General features: G+C 32.3%; 1 long non-coding RNA gene across 1 annotated transcript in view; it reads right to left on the bottom strand.

The window, feature by feature from the left end:
• Positions 1–18,398: 18,398 nt before the first annotated feature.
• The window catches only part of LOC136273786 (uncharacterized), a 194,663-nt gene continuing 188,727 nt past the window's right edge, over positions 18,399–24,334 (bottom strand). Inside the window, exon 3 of the long non-coding RNA XR_010712017.1 lies at positions 18,399–18,780. This is a non-coding gene — a long non-coding RNA (uncharacterized lncRNA). The remainder of the gene's footprint in view (positions 18,781–24,334) is intronic.

Consider the following 24,334-nt stretch of genomic DNA (forward strand, 5'->3'; position numbering starts at 1 on the left):
GAGTTGAGAAGGAGATTTTTAAACATTATATACATTACGCCGTTCCTTTCCTCTCCGTACGGCCTGAGCCCCTGACCCAGGGGCAATGAATTCCACAATTCAGGTAGAGGAGTTCGTGGATAACATACGAGGGTTGTTAGAAAAGTTCGCGGACAAAGTGATTTACGGCAAAATTACTGTGTACTTTCTAGGATGGCGTCTGTTTTATTAAATGACTACCAATTGAAAATAAATATGCAAAAATCATATGATTATAGTATTTAAGAACATTTTGGTCTCCATCGTAGGTGGAGATTAAATGAAGGCCCGGTGCTCCAAGATGTCCACTGACGTCAACGTTCTTGATTTTTTTTCAGGCGTTGTTTGTCATAATTCGGCGATAAAACGGTCAAAAATTCTTCAATTTAATTGAAACTTTCTTTTCACTTTCACAAAATGACCTTCATAAGTTACTGTGATGTTATATGAAATATCATTTATTTTGATGCACTTAAGCGGTACATTTTCTTGATAAGGAAAAATGCGTACAAAATATAAAAAATTAACAAAACTGACATGCTCCATGAAACATATCTTATCAAAATAATTAAGGTGTATATTTGTATGGTGCATTCAAAACAAACAAATCTTCGCATATTTCTTAGAAAATACGTCAGGATTAAATCTGGATAGTTTCGCTGGTATCATGTGAATTGTCCACTCACAATCGAACTTGTCCGTGAACTTTTCTAACAACCCTCGTAACCATGCATTCAGCGTTTGTCCCACATGTGTGGCAGTAAAGAAGAAAATTTTCTAAGATTTACTACATGTTCACCATATGGCTATATTGGCCCTATCCTAAGGCCTAAACCCCTGTCCCAGTCCTGAATTTAGCAATTTAGGTAGAATACTCCAATGGCATCATAACTATGCATTTAGGGTTTTTTTCTTCAAATATTTATGGGAGTAGAGAAGAAAATTTTATAAGATTTAATACAATTTAACTACATGGCCCTATTGACCCTACTCTATAGCCTAAATGCTTGACCCAGGGGCCATGGTTTACACAATTCTTCATGAACAACTTAACCATGTATCCAGTTTATCCTCACATGTGTTGGAGTAAAGAAGACGATGTTAGAATATTGGCTTTGCAGTTTTCAAAAAGAAGTTAAAAATGTAAAATTGTGAACGCATGACGACGGACGAAGACCAATTGCAATAGGTCACATGAATGACTCAGATGACCTAAACATTACAATTTCATCTTCTAGAATCGGAAAATACAAGGAAGAAACTACAGAACGAGCACTTACGCAGGAAAAAACCTAGACGACCTACATGCATTCTGTTCCATGAACTCGACGCTCATATGTAGGGTTACATAAGAGATCTGCCTGATTTTTTTTTTTTTTTGGGGGGGGGGTATAAATTCTAATATCGATCAATGCGTTGGCAGTGGAGTTCTACTACATAAGGACATATTTCTTCTAGAAGAATGTGGTGGTCCAGTTAATCTGACAAATAAATGGGCACGTTGAATGACTTTCACGAAAAGACAGGCTACCATGAGCATCAAACACAAAGTAGAATATTTGGATAACGCGAAGCACGATTAAACAAATGAAGGATTTCAAAATTCCCGACAATCGGGATCAAACGGGATTGAACATGGTTTTTCATTGTTTCTGGACAATACAACATAAGGGCGCAAAACATGTTAACGTTGCAGGGTTAGGGATCAAACGACAAATAACTGCTCTGTTTTGTCTGACACTCACGCTCACTGTTTTAACCTCTCGGCTAACTTACCATGGTTCGACGACCATGTTGCACACTAATATACGATTTTCGACAGAATGGGCAATTACACACTCAGCTAATCACTGAAGTACAGAAAAAGAAAATGATTTAATACATTAAGAGGGTTCTTATTCTCTATGTCGAATCAGTGCGCGAGAACTTACCCGTGTCATAAATAATCCAACCAGCTCTCGCGATTTATGATGTATTCGCTGCCCACAGAGGTGAATCAGCACTAATAGAAGCGAATATTCGGTATGTGTTCGTTGGGTCATGAAAGCACATAATGCCATTAGTAAACACATCGAATTCCTCATTATCTCATTTATAAGCGTCGGAATAAATAAAATTTGATTGTGGATTTCTGGCTGTGTGTGCTTCTAAAACGTTTCTATAAATATGATTAAATAACTTCCTCTTTTGTTGAAAACACATTAACTGCATGAGGTGACAAGTAGATCATTACGTGATAATAACGCTAAGCTAGAATAGGGTGGAATGTTGTAACATTATTACTTATTCGGTTTGTTACTAACTCACTACAGAAATATATCGGGTTGATCAATCTCATAGGTGGCGAGGCGAAGCTATGTTCTCATGTGTTTTGATCGCTTTATAAAGTGGTTTTGATCTCTGAAATAAAAAGAACTGAAATTAACCGTGAACACTAACCGAAAATTTGATTATATATATTGCATATGATCTTATTTTCGATAAAAATGGTTTTCCATAAAGGTAAACATGTCAAAGATTAAGTATATGAAAACAAAAGTGTAAATTCGGATATTTATATTTTTTAATCTACCATATAAAGCTAGTGTTGGTGAACGATGTGGCGCATGGGCCTCTTGTTTTGTTTTTGTTTTTCACTGACCCCTTTCTTGATCCGATTGGTGAGTATTTGTTGGCTATAATTGAAAGTAAATTGCAATTTAAAGAAATATTCACAATTACGAGTTATTTTTCATGATATTAAGATACCATGCTTCCCCTGTTTCAATATGTATTGGATATGATATTTACGAAGATTGAAACATCGGTATACTTTGATTATTTTACACCTGATCAAAATCTTCCATGACAAAACCATCTTCATTCACATTTTTGTTCATTTCACTCAAAATCTAAATTAAAAAAAAAAACATACTCATTTCAAATCACTAGAGAGATAAAAAGTCTACCCACTTCATACATATATGCAATGAAAATTCTGTTCGCAAAACTTATCGAAAGGAACGGAAGTTTATGTAAACTATCCATGCAATCACTGAGGATATCCGAAAGCATACGATAAACCAAGAGGAATCTTTTTGCGGATTGTTAGCACTCTCTAGATGGAACATCTCAGTGATTATATAACGAAAGTAAGTCACTCAAATGTAAAATTCCGTTGCTTTCGATAAGTTTGGCGAGCACCTAGTACATTTCGACACGATACGTTTAATCTGAGGTAAGCAGATGTAGCCAGATTTTGGGAATTATTAGTTGGATAATTTCCCAACCTATACCTCGTCAGAAATTGTTGGATAAATTGGACAACTTGTTTAAAGGATGGCGAGTGCTGTCCCTTTACTTTTTTATATACATTGACTACACTTTCTAAATATGATTGAAATAGGTGTTCCATTGAATGTTTTTAATGCAATACACAGAAATTCTTTTTGAGATTACTAGTTTGTTTTAATCTTCTTTGTCTTCGGGAACAAATAATACACAACTCCACGATCCAACAACCGAGCTGTTGTGATGTCAAACACTATAAATGCAATCTTCATTAATATAATTTATTATTATGTTATAAGTATAAAAATATTATACCCTCGCTCCGAAGGAGAGGGGGTATACTGTTTTACCCTTGTGTGTCTGTCTGTCCGTCTGTCCGTCCGTAACAAAAATTTTTGTCGTATTTATCTCAGCAACTATTTATCGCAGATACGTGAACATTTTACACAATATTTGTATAGGTATGCCATATCGTGGGATATATTTTTGTACTAATCAGACGTCAACTTCCTGTTAAATGACGACTTTGTTAATTTTTAGCCAAAACTTTCAAACAAATTTTTGTCAAAGAATTCTCAGCAACTGTTTATCGCAGATGCTTGAATTTTTACACAGTATTTGTATAGGTATGCTATATCGTGGGATGTATTTTTGTACCAATCGGACGTCAACTTCCTGTTTAATGATTTTTTTGTTTATTTTTAGCCAAAATTTTCAAACAAATTTTCCACAAAGATTTCTCAGCAGCTATTTATCGCAGATGCTTGAAATTTTAACACACTATTTGTTTAGGCATGCCATATTGTTGGATACATATTTGTAACAATCAGATTCCAGCTTTCTGTTTAATGTCGACTTTGCTTTTTTTGTATATTCACATCATGTATCACTAGTGAACATTGGCTCACAGATATCTTGTTTTTTTTAATTTTGAGGTAAAAGATCAGGGCTATGGGTGATACAATGCACAATTCAAAGTTAAAGGTACTATATCCAGGCTTGTTACTATAATTTTTATCTTACAATGTAACACTTTTGCAATTAGAGGTTTCCACTGTAGTCATTCGCCGTATACGTTTCATTTTAATTAGTGCTTGCATTGTGCCTTGTTTTATTAGAAATTTTAAGGTTTAATTCAACGTTTTTTAACTATATATTGTTTTGGTACGACAACTTTTAAATTGCAACAAAGATACAACAAAAAGTTTGGTTTTTGAAAAAAAAAACAAACAAAACAAAACAAAACATTGACCTTTCGGTCAATATGAATCTGCCCCCTCACCCAACCCCATAAAAAAGCAGATTAATTGTTGTTAGCTTGTTTTAGTTCCTAGGGGTATCGTGTTTTGTGACAAAATTAACAAAAAATGAATTTCGCTGAGAGTAGATTGATTTTCTAAAAATCACTTTAACATCACAACACTATCTGCCTACGTCCGTACACAAATATTTAAGGTAATAAGTAATAAGATGGCACCATAACAAAAACGGCAATTTACTGATATAAACGTTAAAATGCCTAATAAAGTATAGCAAGTTGAAATTGGTTGACAATTATATACATATATAGATAGATAGATAGATAGATAGATAGATAGATAGATAGATAGATAGATAGATAGATCGATCGCAATCGATCGATTGATCGATCGATCGACAGGCAGTGCGACTTAAAATATGGGCACCAACGGAACTCAATTCCTGCTTCAAATCGAGATCTAGTAGATGGCATGACCTTAAGCGTTTTAAGAAAATATAAACATATTATTAATTTCCGAAATCAAACACATACATGTAAATACATGTACAAATTAATTACTCAACGATAAATAGCACGGCAGTACTGTCAATTCCATATTTTGCGGGAGTACTTAATTTCGCGATTCCGCCGTTTTGTATCAATTCGCGAGAACATAAAATCGCGATCACCATTTTTTGGTCATAATTCCTGTACTTCAAAAGTTTCTAAAAATCAAAGCGAGATTTTCAAATTTACGAGGGCTTCTTCTCGCGATTTTATGCGGACATTAATTACTCGCGTTTAATTAGGAATCAACAGTATGCTTTTAAAAAGAGAGATGGGGGGGGGGAGGATTGGAACAATTAACTTTTTAATCGCTGAAAAACAATTTTATTTTAAAAAGATTGTCAACATCTGTTTATATTACATGTAACATGTTTAGACTCTCAGTTTGAGTGATTCAGCTGTTGGGTATCTTCAAATTCTGCATCAAAAAATCGATACCACATTTACCGATTTAAAGATACGCATTAAAACGTTCGCAGAAATATTAATTAATAAAATTTCAACTCTACAAAAGAAGACCCTACGGGAATATTGTCGTGTGCTTGTGTTTCTAAACGACAGTGTCATGCTCCGTGAAAGGTATAGACCTACTTCAGAAAAAAATAAACAGCATTTCATTTGATAGCTAATATAACATTCCAAGGACATGTAAATATTTTAAAGTTGAGAAATGAGAAGTAATTGGGATATGGTTACTGAAATATTGACTTTTTTATCATTCTGTGAATAATTAGTTTGGAAGAAGACCATGAAATCAATAATGATTGAAATTGAAAATTGAAGCGTTGTACTTTAATGGAGAGTATGACTCTCCCAGTGGTCTATAAATGATGATGAAAATGTTAAACATCTAAATAATGAAAAAAAAAACACCCAGAACACAAAAAAAAACGGTAACTATTGCAAATTTTTCAAGCGTTTTAAACAAATATCCATTTTTCTGTTTGAAAATGTATCATCGCTTGTCGCATCCATTTTTGTAAATTAACTCGGAAAAATCATTAAACACATTCTGTTCTTAATTTTCTGGTGTACATGTATATGAAAAAAAATATTGCTGTTACGTTCTTGAGATAGGACTCTTTTTTATACTTTCTCAACACAAGGTTGACCTGTGACTGTAGGAAACTCTTTTTTTTTTTCTTTTTTTTTGTTAGAATATTACAATATTAGAACGTTCAAAATATCCATTTATATTCATTGATCGTAATGAACTTAAAAAATATATAAAAAAATAGACTAAGTTGAAAAAAACCCCAGTGTTTACTCTTATAATAATAAATTAATTTCTAGTTCAACTTGGGTTTTACTTATGGAAGGTTCTGCTCGTATGTGTGTAAAATGGCAATTTTTAAAGTACGATAGCAACGCATAATTAATTATTCATTAGTTTTATTATTAACAGTAATTGCTGATCTTTAAAAAAATCTCGTTTTCTTAAGGTTTACTGCGATGCCCATTTGTAGCGTCTAATGATATAATCGGCGATTTCGCATCATCATTTTGAAAACGTCATATATTCAAACGATTATTTGGAGTATGAGGAGTTGTAACTAAACTTCGTAATGGTATATTTATATCAGTATGTAGCGTTGCGTTATTTGCAGTTGCTACACATCAAAGCACATTGGACCCTATTTAATATTGACGTCGATTTTAATAGTACCTCCTATTCCGCTAATGCACAATATGTCAATGTAAGGGAGGTTGGACAAAATAAGTTTTGCTATCAATTTCACATTTCTGGAATGGTTACTATTACATACTGACACCTGTCAATCAATAGATTGTATCAATCCGTTCATATGACTGTCTAGCTTAATTTGAAACAGAGAGGTAGGAAATATAAGAAAAAATCCGAATTCTATTTAACGTCACCAGATTAGAAGATATTTGAATGGAATACAGGGATATCTGTGTAACTTCAATTTATGGACATAGAAAAGATACGGGTGAAATTTATTGAGAACTTACTTGTTTTTAAAGTCGAGGTGTATCATACTAGTATATATAATTTACAAATCATGGAGCCATCTGTTGTTCGCTTTGTGTTGTTGATAATGTACATGTATCTGCGACTCACACAAGCCAAAAACTTCCAAAGTTACCAGGCTTACCCAGAATTTGACAACAAAGTGTATATTAAAGAACCGTTATACAGCAAGACAGCGGTATCTCTCCTTAGTTGCAGCGTACTTTGTGGTAATGGATGCAACTGTTTCAACTTCAACCTACTTACGGGCATGTGTCTTCTCTTTGCTTCATGCAATCCCTTGCATGCATGTATGACAGGCTCTGAAAATGGGTGGCGTTTCTTCGTCGATCCTTCTGTAATGCCTAATGGTATGTATATGGTGTTTAATAATGAAATGCCACTTTTTAAACAAATTGAAATTAAATAATGAACGGTTTAATTGTTGATACACCGACTACAGAGAGTATAACTGACTACACGCTTTAACACGAAACAGTCGGACTATTTGTACATTTATAAGAACAAATGTTAGTGCTTTTGGTTTTTTATTTGCCGATTTCATCAAACTAAGTATATCGTACCATTTTTTTAACATGTCCATATATCAAACATCTAAGAATATGAGTTAAAGTTTCTGTTATAACACTTTACAAGCCAAAATTATTTCTTATGCCAAAATTTATTTTCAAAAAAATTGTCAGAAAAATATAACTGATTATGAGAGGTACATATACTATCGAGCACAAATATTTATACATTGTTTTAATTTTCTTTAAAAACAATATATAAATAAAAACGAAATATATCATTGTTAATATTTTTTGAAAGAATATAATTCTTTTTGGATCTACTATTTCCTGATCAATCAAATACAATCATTTTTTCATACTGATGAAGTTCAAATTAACTTATTTTGTACATGTATTTAATATTATTTTCCATTCCATTGCAGAACATGAAGAAACTGGTTTTATCGTTTTGTTTATGGCACATTTTAACAATACCATGAAGGATATTTACTTTTCATCCAAGAAAGGTGCATTCATGAATATAACAACATCGTCACGTCTAGACCATTCCCTTAAACAACAGATAGATAAAATGATTACCGTACCTTCGAGTCATCATATTATCATTCCATTTGCAGTTGAACTAGAAAGCTTTAGGAAAGAGGTGAAGTCAATTTTAATCGAAACTTGTGATGATGTGTTTGTCGTTAGTCATGACTATGGTCAGCGTACTATCGGAAGCACTGCAATTGTTCCACTAAATAAACTGGCAACCCATTACGTTGTTATATCGACAGAGCCAGCGACATTCAGGTATAAGAGTCAGTTTGCTATAGCTGCTCTTAAAAATAACACGTCAGTTTCAATAACTTTTAAGATGCAACGATACATTTCTTTGTATGTCGATGGAAAGTCATTTTTGAATGGCGATGTATACAATTTAACACTTGATCGATTTGAAACATATCAGATTTCCCATGAAACGGATTTGACAGGAACAGTTATTGAATCGTCTGTACCTATCGCGGTTTTTTCGGGAAATAATTGCAATAAGCTTGAAAATATTGGCGCCTGTGATCTTCTTATTCAACAAATAATTCCAACTAGAGAATTAGACAAAACATACATAGTACCCCCAAATTCAAACGATCGACGAACGAAGGTTCGTATAACAGCGACAGAAAGCAGCAACATATTGTACACAATTAATGGAATAACTCAAACAGTAACAATAAATAAATTGGATTCTTTCGACACCATTATATCCAGTGGACAAACGTGTGTAATCGAATCAAACACACCAATAACTGTCACCAGTTTTGGTTTACATTCTAGCAAATCTAAAATGGGCGATCCTTCCATGACGGTTGTGCCGGGGATAAATCAATACATTGACTACTACAAAACGGTTGTGCCATCAGGCTTCGATTATAACTATGTAACTATTATGATGAAACAATCTTTAAAAGATTCTATCCGAATTAACAACACAATGACAAACGGAAGCAATATTGTATTTGAAGAAAATGTATCATTCATGAGCTTAACATACAACGTGAGGTCTATTAGAGTACCGGAGGGTGAGATTTCTGTGTCTACAACTTGTGGGGAACATTTTGGACTCATGTTTTCTGGAGTTAAAGCTTATGCTGCGTATGGTTTTAGTGCGATACTGCTGTAAAACCTGAAATATTTGGTTCAGATTGGGTCTATTTAAATTAACACCAGGGGTTTAGATAGTATGGGGATTGGGATGCTTTATAACATTTTTACTCAGCATCGTGTTATTTTTTTTAATCGTTTTTCGATCATATAAGAGTTGACATCCTATGAACTGCTGGTGTTTAAATTTGTAAACTTTTACTTGTTTGCCATTTCGTAAAAAAATGGTTGATAATCAATCCATGTTTTTTCAAAAGATCACCTGACAAGACATGACTTTCATGTATTTAAAAATACATTAATATTTATACTTAAGCGGATTATAGCGGGAAACAATTAGCGGTGTTCGTGTCAGCCGATTCATTTTAAATAATGATTTTCACAGACAACACTCGATGCAAATTGTTAAATATTTAGTGTTACAAAGTAAAACCTCGAAATAATAACTTTTCGAGAGTAACGGCAAAAGAAGGCATCGCGAGAATGTTAGATGTACAAGTGTAACATTGTTTGTTGAAAGAAAATTTTTTACCTGTACATAGTTTATAAATCTGTACATAGGTCATAACTCATCCTTAGAATTATTATGATCCTGTTATGCATGACAGAAATGAAAGTTATTATCATGAGATTGATTTTGGTCAAATTTAGGCTTTTATGTCAGAAGTTTTTTAAGGTCTTCCGTTACAACGGAAGACCTTCTAGTGATTGTAATGTTTTTTATTATTATTATTATTATTATTATTTTTTTCCCAGTTTTTGTCCACAAGATATCTCAGAGATGGCTGGATAGATTTACTTGAAATTTTCAGGATTGATAGAAAATGATCATATCTCTAGGCGATTTTTTCATTTTTTGAAAATTCATTTCCTGTCGTCCGTTTCCTGTCCCGCGACAAAAAGCTTGTCACATCGAGATCTCAGAAACGATAAAGATTTGAACACCCAAACTTTGAGGGATGATAGACCTATAGTTGTAGATGTGTTTAAACATTTTTGTTTTGTTCGGCGTAACTTCCGGTCGTCACCGGAAGCTCTTCAAATTTTTTTGTTTTTACGTATTTGATTTATTTTCCATAGAATAAAGATATTAGTATAGATCCTTACATATGTCATCTATACAATGTTGAATAAACAAAAAAATTCTACTTCCGGTGAGATATCTCGATTATCTCAGGAAGCTTTTTTAAAACATATTTTGTACCCGCAAGTTCTCAGGTACTGTACGTGATCAAGACACGAAACTTTTACTAAACATAGACATTTGATTGAAGATGTGTTTAAACAGTTTCATTTTGTCTTCCGTCACTTCCGGTCCACAGCGGAAGAGTTCAAACAAATCAAACTGTTTATCCGTTAAACTGTTTTAATTTGATAGTTTTAGCTACTTCGATGAATAATAATGTAAAAGAGGAAAGTAACAGGATATAAAAAATTTAAATTTCATTAAGCACTTCCGTTTGTCCGTTTCCTGTCCCGAGACAAAAAACCTTATATCGACGAGATCTCAAAAACAGTAACGACTTCAACAACCAATCTTTGTAGGATTATAGACCTGTGTATGGACACGTGTTAACACTATTTTATTTCATCCGGCGTAACTTCCGGTCTTCACAGGAAGTACACCCAATTTTGATATTTTTAAAAATATTTTGGATATTTAGCGTATAAGTAACATTTTATCTATAGAAATACAAAAAGTCATCTACACATGGTAAAAAAATGTTCTACTTCCGGTGAGACATTTCATATATCTCAGATAGCCTTCTTTTTTTTCCCAGTTTTTGTCCACAAGATTTCTCAGAGATGACTGGATAGATTTATGTGAAATTTTCTGGAATGGAATAAAATGACAATATCTCGAGGCGTTTTTTTTCATTTTATCAAAAATCGTTTCCGGTCGTCCGTTTCCTGTCCCGCGTTGAAAAAGCTTGTACCAACGAGATCTCAGAAACGGTAAAGACTTGAACATCCAAACTTTGTAGGATGATAGACCTATAGTTGTAGATGTGTTTAAACATTTTTGTTTTGTTCGGCGTAACTTCCGGTCGTCACCGGAAGCACTTCAAAAAATTTTGTTTTTACATATCTAATCTATTTCCCATAGAATAAAGATATTAGTATAGATCCTTACATATGTCATCCATACAATGTTAAATAAACAAAAAAATCTACTTCCGGTGAGATATCTCGATTATCTCAGGAAAATTTTTTAAAACATATTTTGTACCCACAAGTTCTCAGGTACTGTATGTGATTAAGACACGAAACTTTCACTAATCATAGACATTTGATGGAAGATGTGTTTAAACAGTTTCATTTTGTCTTCCGTCACTTCCGGTCCACAGCGGAAGAGTTCAAACAAATCAAACTGTTTATCCATAAAACTGTTTTTATTTGATAGTTTTAGCTATTTCGATGAATAATAATGTAAAATAGGAAAGTAACAAAATATAAAAAAATTAAATTTCATTAAGCACTTCCGTTTGTCCGTTTCCTGTCTTGAGACAAAAAACCTTATATCGACGAGATCTCAAAAACGGTAACGACTTCAACAACCAAACTTTGTAGGATTATAGACCTGTGTATGGACACGTGTTAACACTATTTTGTTTCATCCGACGTAACTTCCGGTCGTCACAGGAAGTACACCAAGTTCGGATTTTTTAAAAATATGTTGGTTATTTAGCATGGAAGTAACTTTTTAGTTATAAAAATACAGGAAGTCATCCACAGATCGTAAAAAAAACCAAAAAAGTTCTACTTCCGTTGAGACATCTCAAATATCTCAGGTAGCCTTCTTTTTAAAAAACAAACTACCCCCTAGATCTCAGAAACTTTGAGAGATCAAGACACAGAACTTGTATGGATAATGGACATTTGAATGAACATGTGTTTAACGGGTTCCATTTGGTCGTACGTCACTTCCGGTTTTCACTCGAAGTGTTCAAGCAATAAAAGGTTGTTGTTTTTTTTTAATTAGAATTTTTTTTAGCATTTTCTCAATGTGACGAACAATAACTTATCATAGGTAAATGTACTAAAATACGTATTTTCAATTTCTTAATCACTTCCGTTCGTTCCTTTCCGGTCCCGAGACAAAAACCATTTCTCAACGAGATATTATAACTTACAAAAACTTGAACATCCAAAATTTGAGGAAATACAAGACAATGTATGAAGATATGTTTACTATGTTTTGTATGATCCGGCGTAACTTCCGGTCGTCACAGAAAGTACTCAAAAATGACGTTTTGTCTTTTTGTTTTGTTCATTTCTTGGGAATTCCTTTTTAGTATAAATAATATCCATTTTCTGTTTACAAGAGAAATGGATCTTTTGTACAGATTTATACATGAGGAACGGAAGACCTTTTTGTTGCTATAGCAACAAGAGTCTAGTTTTTATTATTATTACAGTGTGTTTTGGTAGAGAGAAAGTTGTAAGTGCATTTTTAATGGGTTTTTTTCTATTACAAATTCAAAAAATCCGTGTAGGACAAGAAAAACAACTGGAATGATATTTTTAGTCAGTATTCATGTACCAACAGGTATCAGAAAACTAACAGACATATGAAACATTTCAAACCAAGCAGTTGATTATTGATTAGGCAATTGTACTTTAACATAAATATGAGATTATATATCCATAAAATTGAAATTGTTTTACCGTTCCGACATTGAAACACGTGTGGGGTTTTTTTTTCCTAGAACGGTAGCTATTTTGTAAGAATTTCATATAGATCAAAATCAAAACATTATAGTTTGTTAAAATGTTGCTGTTTTTGTTATTGTTATTGTTGTATTTGTTTTTTAAAAAATTGAAAAGTATAATCCTTTTAATGTTTACTTTTAAATGTAACTTCATTATGATGCCAAGCGTGTTGAAAAAAAAAAACTTAAACACATTATTTTTTTCAATATTATTTCTCAAATATGAGCATTTGTTCCTCAAAAATTACGAAAATATTGATCGAAATAATTGCCGTTTTATCCGTATAGCAAAATTTTAAATTATTGGCCACTATAGCGTATTTCACTACGAGTAGGATTTATATATTATAGCAATGCAATATATTGAGGATCATACTACACAGTTAAGTACTTTTAGATTCATACTTAATACAATATTTTGTTAAAGTGTTGTTTAATTGTGTGTTGTTCTCGTTTTTCTAAGGATTTTAACATGTATATCAAAATTTTTCTTTGACATCCCCTTTTAGAATGGGATTTCAATATCATGTCACGATTATAGTTTAAATCTTAAATAATTAGCTTTTTCTAAATTTCGGGTTTTTTTTCAATGATTCTTAAATGAAATACATAAACATCTATCACTTACACGTTACAAAAATAGATATTGTTTGAGATTTAAATTGCTATTTAATAGACTCGCAACTAAAAAGGCAATACATGTAACAACGCATTTTCCTTCTAAGTAGTTCTCAATATGGATATGCAAGTAAGGGTTGTTACACGGCTTGACAAGGGCGCGCTTTAATTTGCGCGCCCAAGGCAACGGTGTAGCAACCATCTTTCTCATAGTCTTTGTTTCTAGATTAAATAATCAAACTGGGTTTGATTGGTAAGGACCGTATCAGATAAACAGTCAACAAGGTTCTGAAATATATTCACTTTTTCCAAAAAAAAAAAGGGACAGAATGGAAATTTAACTTTCTTTTGTTCATTCATTGCACTTGTACAGTTGAATTAAATAGATCACTGTTAAATGTTCTAAATTCAATTTTTACTTAAATAATTTGTCTGTTATACATTCTTTGAAAACGATTCTATAGATTACTTTAGTGATTGGTCCAATGATTTATCAATTAACACATTCCATTTAAAAAGATGCGCAGGCATCAATGATATATCTTGGACAATTAAATGGAAATTTTCGGTCATTTGAGTGGAACCATGCGACAGTAAATTTAAAATAATGATGCACAAAAAATACTCTAAAATAAAACAGGTTCAAACTTGTTACTCACATTCTGAATCTAGAATTATTAGATTTTTTTCTTTTAAAAATTATAAGTAACCCCCAAAAAACTAAACTGGTATGTTTCTATGTCTGTTTTACTTATGGTTCTTTGACCGCTCATCCTTTTATAATGAAGCAATTCACTGTTAATTTGAGTGACTTTTACCAAGTGTGTTATTCCACCTTAAGTAGAAAAAAATATATGCATGCTAAATATTATAGTTTGTCAAAGTGTTGAACGTCTTGGTGTTATTGTTGTTTTTGTTGTTATTGTTATTGTTGTTTGCGTTGTTGTTATTGTTGTTGCTGTCATATTGTTGGTTTTTTTTTTAGATTGTTTAAATTTATATGATTTTTATCATACTATAAATGCTAAAATAAGATTACAATGTATCATCTGGTGAGTTTCGGGAAATATAAACTAATTTGGATCTACATTAATTTTCATGTTTTACCGGTTTCAATATACAAATATTATTTACTTTGAAGCATCCTTAAAAGCCATGGGTTTTATCACCATTCTATTTCCACAAACAAATTGAATAAGGACTCTCTTTGATAAAAAGCTCCAATTAAAAATGAACATTAGTGTGTTACTTGTTTAATAATATTTTGAATCACGAATTAGTGCATTTCTTTTTTTTTGGAAAATAATACATGTTGCTGTTGTTAAAAAAAAAAATGAAATATATATATATTTAAGTCAATTTTATTTCCCAGGTAGGATATCTTTAGATACATAAGAAATACTACAATTCGTCAATGTGTTGTTTGTGTATGTGTGTGCTGTTGTCGCAAAAATCGTTAATACTTTGGAATAAAAACATTTTTTGCTAAACTCTTTTGCATGCAAATAAAATGGGCGATGCAAATGTATTTAACTCCGAGTCTGTGCTCCCAATATTGTAGGAAAATTGGGAGGGGGGGGGGGGTGACAACTTCGGTATCTCGTATTATTTTTTGTGCTTTAAAAATAATACCTGTTGAAAAGATAAGAATCAAATACAAAAGTTTAAAGTCGATTATACAGATAGGCCATTGACCACAAAACCCTCTTACATATAAAAAGAAAGTTATTGAAAACTGTCATCTAAATGTCATATAATAAATATTAAAAGATTCTCTTGTGCCTGCTTTTGTAAACAATTCACTTATAAATCTTATATATTGATACTGCATCTGCATGATATATGACTAACAGTTTCGGTTATAGTAATTACAAATTCCCATTGTGTCGATAACTCAAAAAAATGTGACAACAAGCAAGTACAACCTATTTTTTTCCTGTGACAAAATTTATCATATGGACTATATTTTATTGGTTTGTAACGCTCGTACAAATTTATGTGCGGCAAAAAGTTAACGTAATATGTTGTTATTTACTCTAAGCAACGTTTCTAACTTATAGTAAAACAAAAAAAAAAGTTTGCTTTAGATAATGTTGTTGTGGTTTTATGTACAATAAAAGAACTTTAGAAAATGACATTTATTTTTCCTTTTCAATTAAGGTGCTCCGATCCTCAGCCTCAAAGAGTTATTTTCATCATAAGAATGATATTGCTCTTTCCACCTTTATAAATGAAATGATTTAAAATGAATGTTTTTAGTGGGTATCCATGCATTTTACAAAGTAATTGCAAATTTGCCTACGATGGATATATTTGTATAATGGAAAAAGGAAACAAGTTGAGTCTTACAAAAAGTTCGGTGCATCGATGGCTCGAACTCTATACCAAGATGTATATAAGTGGGAAAGCTCCGTGAATCCACTACGCCAAGCATGTAATTGTGTGACTGATGGTTATACTAGCAGTATAATACTAAACTAAACTTGTCTGTATAAAAGTCAGAGTTATTGTACAAATAAAAGAAATCCGGATAATTTAGAGTTATCGAACTTTGCTGAGGATCGGAGATCGTTAACAATATTGATTCGCGTAATACATGTCACCATAGAAAATTATCAACTTTTGTAATGTATGAAACAAAATAGACCTCACCTCGAAGCTCATAATGTTTTGGAATCGAGGTGAAGCAGGCTGTTATAAAAAGCTTTTTTAAATTCACTTGACTTAAGCGCATTGTTGATCAAGAAAAATAAAATTCAGGTCCGGATCTTAACGATGTAGAGCCGGTTACCCCCCTCCCCCCGGAAAAAACAAAAGACAAAAAGTTATTAATTTAAAAGTTGATTAAAAATGATGACGGAATGCTAACAGTAATAGGTGGTACTAAGAAATACACTATCTAAATTTTGATATCGTGCATGATTGGGCGGTGGTGGGGTTACAATGCTCCCTTTATTAGACAATGACTTACTAAATGAAACTAATAGAAACAGACTACATTTGATATGTTAAAATAGCTGGCCCCTATTTTTGACAAATTTGTATATACTGTGATATGATATCAAAATCAATAATACTGATGCAACCGAGATGTCTATCACATTATGTTAATTATGAGCCACCACTGTACAGTGTGCATCTCCACCATTTCATCTATGATGTCACTAAACTGGGCTATATAATCAAACTAACAAAAATATTATAACTTTATCTTCAAAATTTCCTTTCGAGTACACAACAAATGTTTGATCAAGTAAACTATATTATATACATTTGAGTTAAAAATTTTGCTTGAGCACTTTTGCATGCACTTGATGTTTCTCAATCAAAATTCAAAATTATAAAAAAAACACCAATATTTTGTTAAAAAACATTATACCGAAATAAGACCATATTCAAGACGTCATTACTATCATATTATGCCGTCACTCTTTTCACCCCCCCCCCCCCTTAAAAAAATGCTGCATGCATTATGATGACATTAATTGAATGAGATTCAATTATTAAGAGGATCTCTACTAGAGCCATTTATAAACATAACCTTTTTTATTTACTTTTTGATACAAAATTAGCCACATAAATCAAAGAAACACTTTCAACCTTTCATATACATTTGCTTTATTTAATGGCTTATTTCCTCAAAACAGCAGTTTATAATACTGTGTAATCAGTTTGAATTCATTGGACTGAGTTTCTTGATCATAAAAAATCTTTAGGTACATGTTGCAATATATTTATGATTTATTAAGGGGCAAGTGTGTACCAGAAAAACCTTGAAAATAAGCTCCTCTGAATTTCTATGATTACACAGTACAATAAATTTAAGAAGCTAAGATAAAGAAACAAATGAACACAAATAAATGCAATAACTGTTCAATTCCAGCTTGTTGGAGCATGTATGTTATAAATATATTGAAAAGCACAGATAACATTTTTAATACAATAATATTGCATGCATTTTTTTCATTACAATTTCAAATATAACATATGATTATAGAATTTTGGAGCGGACTATTGCCGCACCCGAATTAGAACTCCCAATAAAAGTACAAATCAAACATTTAAAAAAGCTTTGGAGTGGACTATGGCTGCTCCGAATAAACACTCCAATTACTCCCAACAAATAACAATTTCAAATCAAACAAATTAGAAATTTTGGAGCGGACTTTTGCCACACCCGAATTAACACTCCCAATAAAAATAAAAATCAAATCTATTAAACATATTAAAAAGTTTTGGAGCGGACTATTACCGCACCCGAATTGACACTCTTTCACAATTTCAAACTCGACATTTACATTGAATCTCAGATGCTGACTTTTGTCACTTAAACCAACAATTCCATCAAGTAAATTAAGGTCTTCTTCTTTGTCTCACTGTTCGAATCTGTTAAAAAGTACATAAAAATAGATATAAAATAAATTTATACAACTTACGAGAGAGAGACACACACACAGACTAAAACTTTGAAATTTATTTAAAAGGTTTTCCTTTAAGACTTGTTTCCAAATGTTTTCACTAACGATATATATCACCAAAGTTTTTCAGCTAAGGAAACTCTTACAAGAATAATTTACATAATTTGCTATTGATCACTTACTGTTGACTCCTGTGTCAGACTTGTCATGTGTCTGTAGATGGCTTCCGCCACAGCTGAGGGACCATTTCCTCAGTGGGAACCAGCCTCAGATGCTCCCTGAAGGCACTCAGCGTTGTTATGGTGGGTTGGTGATATTGAAACTGTCCATGTAAGTGGCCAGTCCACCAGTTCCTCTCCTTTGGAGACATACTCCCACTCTTCTCCCACTTCCGAGGGTCTGCTTCCCTTCTCTGGCATGGTTCCAATTTGCAGAGGTTCGCCTCTGAAAGCCCCTGCCAGGTTGGTTATGTCCACACACTTGTAGTCTGACCGCTCCCTTGGCCACTCTTTGTAGAATAGCTTGACCTCCTCCGCCACCAGTTTGAACTTGAATATGTGGGGGGATTAGTGGCCGGACAACTGGACTGGGGATTCCAAGGCAAAGCCCCTGTAGTCCCAAATGTTCTCCAGGAATGTTGTCGTTGGTTCCGGATGGTACAACTGGTCGATTTCAGCATGAAGATGGTCCAGGGTTTTGATGGCCTGTTGCCAATTTGGATGGACATGCGAGAAAATAGCTGGTCCACATCTTTATGGGTATGTCCTACCATCAAAAAGGACAATTTGACCTGCAGCAATAAACAAGTGGAACATGTGAATTATTTTTTTTTAAAAGAAGATATGAAAATTGTGTGGTTAATTTTCCATACCATTTGTCATGACTTTATTGATATTATACGGTACACTATAACTATGACAATTTTATTCATAAACTGAAACAGTGATGGAAGTTATTCCCAGTTATGTGTAATTAATAATCCATTATTTAAATATTTATCGAACGAATCCATCTTAAAGTGGTGGAAACTGTCCATTGCTTAATTATTTTCAAAACTTACAGTTAGCTAGCACTCTTAAAAATTTGAAAATGATATTAACAATTGAATGAGATTGTTTAAGGACATTATTTACATCTACAGAGTGTAATTGCCTCTATTTCTTATGGTAACTTTATGGTTAATTCATAGTTCCAAAGAAACAGCGAGTGAAATCTACATGTCCCTTTATCCATAGGTCAAAATCAACAGCGGCTGAAACTGACATGATTGAAATTTACATGCTCCTTTTATCAATTTTAAATTCATTATTTTTTTCATTGCGTTTTTTTCCTAACTTTTCTCCTGTGATTTCAAGATTTCAAGTTGATAATTTAGTTAAAAAAAATATTTAATGGAGACAACAATAGGTTTTCCTTTTTTTCTCCCCCAAAACCAAGGACTAAAAGATTCACCTACGCTGCAAAGTAAAGGAATGTTTAAGTAGGCGGGGCTTATTTTATTGAACTTCGAGCTCAAAAAACAATTAATCATATCGAAGTCGTTTAAAACTTGCAGGAATAAATAATGCTTTTGGTAGGGTGTTCTGTTTGTTTGTTTTTTATTTTTTTGTTTTCTTTTGTTTTTTGGTTTTTTTTATTTGGTTTTTGGTTTTGTTTTTTTTTGTTTTGTTTTTTGTTTTGTTTTTTTGTTGTTTTTTTTTTTTTTTGGGGGGGGGGGGGTATATCGAGACAATTAAATATGTATGCTTTCATGGTGCATAATATGTTGTAAATAACGCTTTTTAATGAAAATATAAATAGACCTTTTCACGATAACTGCGCACCGCTCTTTTGCAGGGCAAAATGACATATTTTGGTAAAAAAAAAAAAAGGAGGGACATTACATTGATTGTTTCATTGATGTTCTTTCATCATCTTTGTCAAAGTATATCAATTTGCTCTACAAGAGATAAGTACTGCAATTATCGTGAAGGGGTCAATCATTTTTTGGTTCTGATACGCTACCTCTCGACGTTTGATGGTGTCTCTCACAACAACTGTATAAAAGAAGCAGGCATGGTTACGGCTAATGGCAAATACGAAGATCTTTTTTCTTAGTTTTTTATCTTTTAACATTAACTAATTTCTTAAATTGAAAAGATACTGTAAGAATTCGTTAATTATGTCTATGACTTGCACACACAAGTATTATAGGCGATTTTTAGTAGCTTAATACGAGTTAGATATGACCGAGGATGCATAGTTTCCACAGACCACGTGTAAATAAAGTTGAAGTGGTGCATACTGGCTGTAGTTCCAATGAAACGAACATTTTGTATATTAATGAGCTAGAAAAAATGGGTGTAAATGTAAAATTAAGCATGGAGAAGAAAAAAAAAAGTATCTAGAGTCATTCTATCTGTAGATAATAGCTTTGTTGTTTTCACCGTAAATTGTATCATCGATGTTTTATACTTCTTGGTTATTGTGTAAAATAATTTTAATGTGATATTGAAAATAACAGAGACATTAATGTCATGAGCCCTTCTGTCTTTTTCTAGTTTATTTTCCAGTATCAATTCAATCACAATGAACAGAAAAAATCAAAATCTACAGCTGACTACGGCTTGTAAAAGAAATGTGTCTGCTACATTTCTTTTATCATTTCTTATGTCTGAGGCCTGTAATATGTAATCTGTTCGCCTAATCACAGTTCAGATCATTTTTCACCTCTGTAGACGGACCTATTCTACATAGCTACATATATTGTAAAGCACTCCGTAGTGACAAAAAGTAATGTGCTTCTTCCATTGCATTAGATCAAGCTACGAAAGAAACAACAGTTTACATCTTTTTTGTCCAAAATCAATTGCTCAAACCATTTTGCTGTGTGATTCTTTAAATTTTGTAAACTGATTTTCCTGTGTATATGCCTTTCTGTATCTATCAGCATTTTCTTTAAGAGGAGGGAACGTTATATCAAAGGTTTACTATGTGTACTTTTAGCGAAACAGATATGGAATTCTAGTACATTTGAAATTGTATTAAAAGGATTTTTTTTTTAAATCTTAAACTTATGTACATCTTTTTATAGCCGTTATAAAAATGAAATATGTTGAAATTGAAAGACGTTATAGCTCGTTAGAAAAAAATATGAATTTCAGGTAATTGGCAGTTTGGAATAGATTTGAAACCACAACTTCCGGTTTTGAGTTATTCTCATTTTCTTTTTAAATGTTAGGGGCATTCGTTTTCAAACAAAGGCTCTGAAATAGTGCGTAGCAAATGATTTAAAGTTAAAAATCTTTAATATTGACATTTGGACGTTGTTGTCTGATTTTTGTATTTTATTTTTTTTTTTCAAGTTGTATCACTCGAATTTTTAAATCGAGATCTTTGTTTTAAAAATTGCAAAATTTTAATGTTTTTGCTAAATAGCTCCTTAGTTTTAAAATATTATCTTAATGCACAAAAAAACAAAAGTTTTGCATAATTTTGGGGCTTTCAGTTGAGACCATACAAAAGGGGCTGGTGAAACAAATAAACGCATGGAAATTCTTTGCTTTATGACTAAAAAACGGTAAATATTTCGATAATCCTGTCGCTAGACAAGTTAATCGTCATTACCTTATCAATCTAATTGTAGTATAGTATTGTTTGGATCGTGCGTAATAAGAGAGAGAAAAGTTTGAAATGAAAAACATGTATACCCGCATTCATTTTGCTAATAAGCAATAACTCCTTGTGTGTAATACTGTTCTAAAGTTGCAATTAATACTTTTCTTGTTTTTATTAAAATATACAAATTTATCAGAATGCGATTTTAGTACCCCATGCTTTTATCACAACTCGTTTTTGGATTCTTCATGTTCTTATAAAAAAAATTAAAAAGAATAAGGGTGGGTTTAATTAAATAGAATTGATAATTCTTTGATTTTCTTTTATTAATTTAGCACAAAAACAAAATGAAATGAACATATGACTATAAACATTCAATAACTGCAACATTTCAAAACTTAAGCTTTGTGTAATGTATTTAGTTTTTACTCATTCCTCACTTTTGGCCGTGGAGAGTTATCGCGCGTTGATCGACTAAAACTATTTGTAGTTATTTTGTAGACTACCTTTAGGTAGAAACACGCGAGGTGTATTTGTGTCGACGTCAGACATCAATGATTAAGCACTATATATGGATTTTCCTCTTTTACTTTATTTAAAAAAAATAGTTATATATCTTTATTTTCAGTTCTATAGTTTCACTTAGTTAACATTTCACCTGCAATTCTCATACGGGGGACGACAGGCAGTACCGGGATCTGTGTTGATGCATTTAAATGATGCATGTAACAAAAAAAAAAACTTATATACATAGTTAAAATATAGATAAGGACTATCAAGAATAAATTCTGTTTACAATTTACAATTACCAATGATAAAAACATGGATTTGTGTATCAAACATATCATGCTCTAGATTTGCACATTTTAGATTTTTACGGAACTTCATTTTCTTGATGTGTATTTATTCATAAAACTGTAGAAAGCTATAAACAAACAAAAACACGGAAGCTGTGTCAAATTTACTTTGTGTGCATGTAACCCAATTATCAGAACTACGTCGTGGAAATTATTGCAATTCCTACATTGTTTGAACAAAAGATTTTTTCATGGAACAATGAAGCAATGTAATACTATTTTGTTCAAAAATATGAAGTAATGATATTGCAGGTGCATATAATTACAATTTTTTTTTGGAAACAAGAGGCTGCTAGCATCTTCTGACATATATTTTCGCTGCTGACAATACTTTTCACATGAATAAATATTATTATCATTATTATTATTACTATTTTAAAGTTGTTGACATTTACACAAGTTTGGCACTTGACATATTTTCACCATCAGTTTCAAAATGGTATTGTATTGGTGATGTCCTTCCTGAGTGCTCTTAAATAAGTGTGAATGCAACTAGAAGTATTTTCAGCATGTTGGTAATTCATTTAAACCACCTAAATCTTTGAATTCATAAATGTAGAACTGATTTCGATATCTCATAAATAGACCATAAACACCATGAATGGTAAAAAATTATTTGGAAGTTCCATCATCTAGCAATAGAAATTTAACGAGGCCAGGTCTAATTTGTTCTGCCCTAGATTTTTGAATGACATATTTTGCATGAATTTCTGCTGATATAATAATTATTTTAAGATAGAAAAATAAGACATTTACCACACCGTTTGTTTAACGGGTCATCTCAAAGGTTGTTAATTTCTAACATAGAACCTTATGGGATTTTGATCAATTTTGCAATTTTTTTTTACTTTTTTTTAAACTTCTGCCCAAGAGATTTCTTTTTCTGTATTAAATATTAAAGTTTTGCTAAAATGTATCATATGGTAAAATAAAATCAAAGGCCTGAAGGGCCATAATGGCTTACGGGTTTGATATGACTATATTTACATGGATCGAGTATGACTCCCTCTATTTCTTACGGAAACTTTAGTTTATTTATAGCTCTAAACAAGAATAGAATTCCTGGGTCCCCCGCCGGTCAAGCTGTCTAGTATCAAGTCCATCGACCAAGGCTGATTTTGGAACTTGACCAAGGTATTAGTGGTATAAACATTTAGTATAAATTTAATGAAAATCCGTCAAAATTTGTAGGCATGAGAGCGCTTACAAGGTCAATTTTTGGATAAAACAGAGTCATTATTGCGGTCAAAGTCCCATAACTCCAACAAAAAGTATCGACCAATGCTGATTTTCGAACTTGACCAAGGTAATAGTGGTATAAACATTTGGTATAAATCTAATGAATATCCGTCAAAATTTGTAGGCATGAGAGCGCTTACAAGGTCAATTTTTGGATAAAACAGAGTCATTATTGCGGTCAAAGTCTCATAACTCCAACAAAAAGTATCGACCAATGCTGATTTTCGAACTTGACCAAGGTAATAGTAGTATATACATTTGGTATAAATTTAATGAAAATCCGTCAAAATTTGTAGGCATGAGAGCGCTTACAAGGTCAATTTTTGGATAAAACAGAGTCATTATTGCGGTCAAAGTCCCATAACTCCAACATAAAGTATCGACCAATGCTGATTTTCGAACTTGACCAAGGTAATAGAGGTATAAACATTTGGTATAAATCTAATGAAAATCCATCAAAATTTGTAGGCATGAGAGCGCTTACAAGGTCAATTTTTGGATAAAACAGAGTCATTATTGCGGTCAAAGTCTCATAACTCCAACAAAAAGTATCGACCAATGCTGATTTTCGAACTTGACCAAGGTAATAGTGGTATATACATTTGGTATAAATTTAATGAAAATCTGTCAAAATTTGTAGGCATGAGAGCG

This window comes from Magallana gigas, chromosome 1 (genome assembly GCF_963853765.1).
Source record: "Magallana gigas chromosome 1, xbMagGiga1.1, whole genome shotgun sequence".
In the NCBI taxonomy this organism is placed as follows: Eukaryota; Metazoa; Mollusca; class Bivalvia; order Ostreida; family Ostreidae; genus Magallana; species Magallana gigas.